The sequence below is a fragment of the Triticum urartu genome, chromosome 5 (genome assembly GCF_003073215.2).
Source record: "Triticum urartu cultivar G1812 chromosome 5, Tu2.1, whole genome shotgun sequence".
Taxonomy (NCBI): domain Eukaryota; kingdom Viridiplantae; phylum Streptophyta; class Magnoliopsida; order Poales; family Poaceae; genus Triticum; species Triticum urartu.
The window spans coordinates 416,723,542-416,730,950 of record NC_053026.1 but is presented as its reverse complement, the minus strand read 5'-3'; the positions used below and the strand labels follow the sequence as shown (position 1 = coordinate 416,730,950).

Here is a 7,409-nt window from a genome sequence, read left to right as displayed (position 1 = left end):
TTAATTTTCTGGCAAAAAAAAACTGAGGGCAGACTTGTCATGCTTACCAACTAAATTTTACATGATCAACAAATATACATTTCCACAAAAAATGTTCGATTTGCCATGGTTAAATCCCGAACGTTCGGTACTTATGGGCATCCTTAGGTTCTAGGGGCTTATTATCTTAGTTTTTTTGTTGTCAATGGACGTCATGGCTTCGGCAATGGCGGCGGCGCCGCCGAATAATAAAGCTTTAGATCCTTCCCCTCATTGGTGGGTGCTAGATTTGGTTGCTAGTTTGTTCAAGTAGAGATGGTGTGGTAGGGACGGCCCCTATGGTGGACTTGAATTCTCGGGCTCCCTGTTGCGACATCTACTCTAAGCGTCGGCGTGGAGCTCAGGAGGTAGTGCAAGAGCGAAAGCAGATAGTGGCCTGCTTCAACGGCAACTGGAAAGCAATGGATCATGTGCCGGGTTCGTGGTTGGTTGCTAACGGGTATGTTTTCCTCCTCCGACATCATTGTCGAACGGGGCTGTCAGATCAGGAGTTCGCTGGCATGTCCGAAGTGCTGCCTCGGACAAATTCTTTCAATGTCAATGGTTTCACCCTTGATAAGCTACCTTGGAGGTTCAAAGAACTGCATAGCAATGGAGTCGCGCCAAACTTAGGTGAAGAGGTTATCAATCACATTATATTTTGGTGGTTGTCGCGGTAGTGCAGGAGGTGATGAGCGTTGTTGTCAAGTTTAGGGGATTCTTCGGTCTTGATTATAATTTGCCTTCTTGGCTGATGGTCCTTTGTGTAAAGGCTGAAATTTTACTATTTTGTCAGATCAGCGTTTACATGGCTTGTAACTTAATCTTTGTTCCAGACACGTATTACCATGAAAGAAAAAGATGTTTCTTGGTAAACTGCAAGGAAATTTCTAGCCTATTGGCCTCATTTGGTTGCAAAGTGAAAATATTCCAGGGTAGTAATCCCACGAGGGGGACTTTCCATGGTCATAGGAAATCCTCTCCCGCCACCGGGGGAGATCTCCACGTGAGTTTGGAGACAAGGGGGAGGGGAGGGAATCACCTCAGGGAAGTGCCAAATTTCTTAGAAAAGAAAAGTAGTATTCAAAAACCATGAAAACTAATTCCTTTTTTTGTTTTTTTTCTTACAGAATCATCATAGCAGTACGGAAGTAAGTAAATTTCTAATTTCCATGCAAAAATTCAGAAATAACAGAACAATGGAGAATAATTCTGTAATTTCAAGGATAAACCAGGAAATATGAAACACACATCATCAGTAAAAAATACTTCAGTCCACATCACACATGCTGACCATAAATAACATAACACCGAGGATAAAATTCTGGTGTGCTAATTGTTGTTTAACATTTTTTAGACAAAAGGCATCAGCCGAGCCTGAGATGGGGCTCGAGCCTAGCCCGATTTTGAATTAACAAAGCCATCAACTGGCAGATTACAAGCAAACGCCCTCATGCAAAAGAAAGAACAACACGGCGGTAAGATACATAAACGATGGACAACACCAAACTACTCCTCACACGCTACGGAAACTGAAGATGATCAAAAGAGAATGAAGCCGAAGACACCGAGGACCTTCTCCAAGAATGCTGCACCAAGAACAATATCACACTGGCTCGGAGGAGAGAGGGGCCGACACCAGCGGGGCATATGCTGTCACCATGCACCTACGGGCCTCGACACGACACATCAGGTACACCATCTTCGAAGAAGGCCACTACCTGCTTGCCTGGATCGAAGGCGCCGCACTGTCGCAAGATGAGACGGATGCCGCTGGAAGATGGCCACATAGAGAAGGTCAGTGCATCCCCAACAAGACGCCGGAGGCTCTCCTTGAGCAGAACATCGCTGCTGCACACATCCAACACCGAAGGGGGAAGTTTCACGTTAGGACAAGAGGGCCACACCGTCGCTGCCGCCCACCACCCACAAACGCCAGCAGACCACAAGGCTCACAAAGCGGAGCCTTCAAGAAGGGAACAGCGCCGAGAGCACCGCCGCCGCCCAACAAAGTTAGGGCTTTCGCCCGGGAGACCTAGGGGCAGGGGAAGTGAGAGGATCAGTCCATACCGACGCCTCCAAGGAGGGGAACGACACATTTAGTTCCATTAAAAAGATGTGCATATGTGACTGATCCATGCTGAAATGCATTGTCACTGGAATAATCACTCTACTGAAACTTCCACCATCAACTTCTTTGAACATTTTCATTGGTTAGCTTTAGGAAACCTGCAAATCAAAAAAGAACAATATAGTTACTATACAATATTACATTTTAAACTATATATAATCACATATGCATGGTTCTCAAAGAAATAGATGCAAACATAATAAGACAGACTTATTTATGTTCTAATAAATAAAATATTGTTCCCTTTTGTTAGCGAATGTGTGTTCGGGCTGTATGTACGTGCCTACTTTGTAGGACTAGCGTTGAGTTAGTTAGCCCAGATTGATTAATGTAAGAGTGTTGCACGGCCTCTCTCTCTCTGCTTGCTTCGACTCAGCACCTTTGATTCCTAGACGACCACGGCATGAAAGCCATCATTTGGCAAGAAAAGAATGTTACACTGAAACCAGCTTGAAAATAGTCCTCGAAGCTTTTCAAGTGTATAATATTCAGAATAATATACACTGTCATGCCAGTTTCCTAGGAGTGGCAACATTAAGATCAACACCCAGATGCATATATCTAATCAGCACAAGATCCATATATACCTCATTTGCCCACATGTGCATAGATGACTATCTAATCAGCACACAACCGGATGCATATTTCCAAGAAAACTGACATATATGGTATAGGGCTAGGGCTACAGATTATTTCAGGCGACAACCTTCAAAAATTCTTCATGGATGAAGGGCCAAGAACACAACTGCTCTAGATCTTAGTGTACAAAATAAGATAGAAACATTTCTTGGAAGATCCGGAATATAGCATCACATAACATCTAGGGGAGAGCAGGAGGAGGGGACAAACTTTGGTTGAAGGAAGAGGAAGACAAACACCGGGTCGTCATGATGAAACTTTGGTTGAAGGAAGAAAAGAACACATAATAAATGAAGAACACAAGAAGAGGAAGTGCATTAGCTACTAGGCTTGCTCCCAATAAAACTAACCACAAAGATGGAAGTGCATTAGCTACTAGGCTTGGTCCCAACAAAACTAAGTAAACTAATTTCAACTAAAACCAGCAGCAAAAGATTCATCATGTAAACGGTCATCTCGCAAAAAAGGGTTAAAACTAGTCTGTACAAGGAGATCGAAAAGGGTCAAAACTAGTCTTGATTGCAGTAATGAAATAAAGTTCTTAAGAACATAAAAAAATTAGCAGCTACACCTTTCAGTTGAAGCAACAAATAATCTGAAAGTTGGCTTATGGATTTAGATTTCAATGACATAATACATTCATAGTTGAGAAGAACTGATTAAGTATGCACTTCCATAAAAATCAAATGAAACAACAATACTACAAATGTTTCATAAGAAATAGTTTGTCATCAACGATAAGTATTATATATGAAACAATGCATTGTTTCATATGAAACAACGTCAAGAAACCTAGGAGAACTGAAAAAGAAACAAAATCAATGCATATGAAACATTGATCTGATATATATTTCAGTTCCCTACGCACTACGGAAGACCTACTATTGACCAATGCATATGAAACTTGTTTAAAACAACATCAGTAGGAAAATATAACGATCATTTTCTGTTTCTTCTAAACTACTAAGCATTGCTTACATTTCTTTCATTTTCTAATATCCAACACTGACGTATGAATCCTACCTCCTTCTGGACAAGTAGTTTGTATAAGCAAATAAAACATTCCTGGATCTAGCATTGTGTAGTTCTTCCGGACAGCCACTAAAACATCAGCAACCAAATATTGTGTAGTGATCTAGGTGCTCACCGGTGATTGGCAATGGTGGGAATGATTTGAGAGAACAAGGCGGTGCTCACTTCCTGGATATGGATGTTCAAGTTCATCAGTGACGGTGAAGGCATGAATTCAAGAAAGACAGAGGTTGCCAAGGGGGGAGAAGGAGGAGGGGGCTAACCTTGACCGGAGGAGGTAGAAAATGACCAAAGAACTGTCGCCGTCATGGTCGCTAGAGGGGGTCGAAGCTTCGAGGTGGAGGGGAGATCCGGGGAAGGAGGACGGTGACGGCCGCGGTTAGTAGCCGTCGCTGGAGGGGAGGACATTGGATCATGAACACCTCGCTTCTGCCATCGGCGGAAGGAGCTCGGAGGCGGAGGAGGCGGCGGCGGCGGATCTTGGTCGACGGCGCGTTGTTCGCTCGTCCGCCGCTGGAGCCGTGGCTTTCCTCCCCGACCTGTCGGGTTGTAGCTTTCCTTCCCGTGGTAAGGTCATGGGTCCGGCAGGGTTAACCCTCGAAGGATAAGGTCGTGGTTCTCCGAACCGGGGAAACAGCGGGGATCCCCGCGGGATACCTTGCAACCAAACGTGGCCTTAGGGTGACTGTTTTTTTTTTTTGAAGGGTCCTTAGGGTGACTGTTAGTGTTGCTCAAACCTTCGTTAGCAATATGTTGAAGACAGACTGATCGTCGCATCAACAATATATATATATATATATCTCGATCGTTTGGAATCAGACAAGCGTGTCCACCACTTGCACTTGCTGGTCGGATGTGGCTGGTTGGAGTTCCATTTCAACCGGGGACATCGGCGGCTGAGGAATTCGGGCGAGTTCCTTCTCAGCTTTTTCCAGAATCGCCACTACATATATTTTTTACAATCCTATCTAGTTAAGATCTAATTAGCTAGAATTGTAAAAAACATATGGAGTAGCGATTCTGGGAGAAGGTGGGGAGGGGGGCGATTCTGGTAGAATCGCCCAAAAGAACTGGCCCTTCCTATCACGGGGTTACCGAAGGCTGGACGCTGGAGATCGACGGTGGTCCACATCCATCCATACATCCAGGACGTGTTTGGTTGCCCGCATGCAGCCCAACCAGACCCGCGCGGGATGTGCGCGGCCTGTTTGGTTGGCTGAGCTGCATGCGGTTTGAGGCCCGCACGAACCTCAAAGCAGCCCGCAGCCTGGCCCGGCGGAAACTGCCGAATCGGCAGTTTCTCGCGAGCCTGGCCGGGCGCGGCCACGCGTGCAGGACAGTTGCACGCCTTGGGCAGAGCGGGAGACGGAGGTGACGTCTCATTACTCGCCCCCACTCTCGTGTCACCGTCCAGGCACACTGTTCTCACCGCTTCCTCTCTCTTCCTCACCACCCCTCCCTCTCCTCTACTCCAATGGCTCCGCCACTCCCACCGCCGCGCCACCCTCTGACCCCGGTCAACCAGCGCATCGCCAGCATCCAAGAGCGCTGGCTGGCCGGGCTCCAGAACTCGGGCTGCGACCTGGCGTCGACGCTGCGGACGCGGTCCCCCATTTGCTGCCGGCCTCCACGAGCGCCCGCCAATGCGGTGTCGGCAGCTCCTGCTCCACCGCCGATTCCGAACCTCATGGTCCTGGGCTCGGCGCCAGCGCCGTCGACGGAGCCGCCCCTTCTTGGGACACCATTGGGCTCGGGGGTTTTCTTGACCCTCGTCCAGGCGTTTTCTCCGGTCGGCGGGCAGTCCTTCTTGACCTCCGGCATGGCGTTCAGCACGTGCTCCGGTGAGTCATATCCCCTCAAATCTTGCTCCTAGATGTAGATTTGTGGTTAATTTCTTAGGCATGTGCTAGGATTTATAGGATTCTAGCAGATCCGATTGGATGCGATCCCAATCGAATCCAATCGGACTGATCTGTTCTTGTTTTGTACAGTGCGTGTGCTACTGCTTGTGTTCATGCTAGAATGCTAGTAGTTGTGTTACATGCTAGATTCATGTTCATGCTACAATCCTAGAATCATGCTAGTCGGAGTCCTACTACATGCTAGATTTGTGCTACATGCTAGTAGCTGTGTTCATGCTAGAATCATGTTCATGTTGAGTGATGAATGCTAGAATCATGTTGACTGATGGCATGTTCATGTTAGGATCATGTCATTGTTTCATATTGCATGTTGAAGCTAGGGTTTGTGCCATGAGTGGATGTTATACATGCATGTAGTAGGACCATTTTAGGATGGTGCCAAATCTGCATGGCTGCACATGGGTGCTATTGGCACTTGCTGTTGCTATTTTTAGATGTTTCCTTGTTTAGGATAGTGCAGTGATCAGTGCCAATTGCAGCAAAAAAGATGCCAATGATCAATGATTTGCCCAACAACAAGTGTCATTGATAAGTGGAGGTGATGAACACCTGGCTGGTCATCAAGCTCGCCATGCTCGTCGTCCCTCCCAAGTTCGTGGAGGTGATGAACACCTGGCTGGTCATCAAGCGACTCCCGCGCGTGGTCAGGCTCTCAACCAACAAGCGGTGCGTGTTCTGGGTGCAGGTCCAGAACTTCGAGGGACACATGATGCTTGGCCGGGGGTGGAACTACTTCTGCCGACGCCACCGCATCGTCCCCGGCGACCTCGTCGTTGTGCGCATCTCCGGACTCAGACTGAAGGTTCAGATCTACAACCACGACTCGTCGATGATGTGCAGGTATCGTTGCAGCAGGCACAACTGCCTTGGTGGCATCGAGCAGGCTATGTAGTTAAGTTAAGTCAGGTGTTAGTGGAGAACTTTTAGGGTGTGTGGCGAGACTTGTGTTGGGAACTTGTTCATATTTTGGCCAGGAACAGCACCCTGGCACAACAGGGAAGGAGGATGCCCCTGCTCTTAATCTAGACTTATGCTATCTAGTTAAGTAGTTTGATGTGTTAAGTTTGATGTCATTACATTGCTTGCTTTGTTTAATCTTGTTGTTGTGATGTTGCTGTTGTGATGACCATGTGTGGTGGTAAGGCCACCACATTTGAATGGGGTGAGCAGAACACAAACGTTGTTTGCAACCAAACAGTTGAAGTTTGCATCTGCTCACACCCTAAGCACAAATGCGGGCAACCAAACAGCATGGGGTAAGTGCCTCTCGATGCGATGCAGGCAACCAAACAGGTTGCATCTGTTGCATATGAGGTTGTTTTTCAGCAACCAGGCTGGCTAAAGATGAACATGCAATGCAACTACTGTTGCAAACTGCAACCAAACACGCCCCTAGGCTAGCGCTCACGTTCAAGAAAACACATCAACCGATCAAGAAAGCTCCCTGCACTGGAAACTTCCAGCGGCCTGCACCGGCAGCCGGCAGGCGCATATTAAAAAGGTTGCACCTTACCTCATGAAGCTCCCCCATGCTTTCCCTTTCCCCTTACTCGCTTCTGCTCGTTTATGTTCCTGAGCTCCACGAAACAGCTACCATTCCTCGTTTCTTCCCGAATGTCTCTTCGTCATTTCCCCCCTGAATCCTCCTGGACTCCACGATATTAGCC

The 7,409-nt window shown here is 47.2% G+C and overlaps 1 long non-coding RNA gene across 1 annotated transcript; it reads right to left on the bottom strand.

The window, feature by feature from the left end:
- Positions 1–1,257: 1,257 nt before the first annotated feature.
- On the bottom strand, positions 1,258–4,443 carry LOC125509422. The gene is made up of 3 exons (XR_007284082.1): positions 4,084–4,443; positions 3,936–3,988; positions 1,258–2,247 (listed from the first exon to the last, which is right to left on the bottom strand). It is a non-coding gene; the product is annotated as an uncharacterized LOC125509422 (long non-coding RNA).
- Between the last annotated feature and the right edge of the window lie 2,966 nt (positions 4,444–7,409).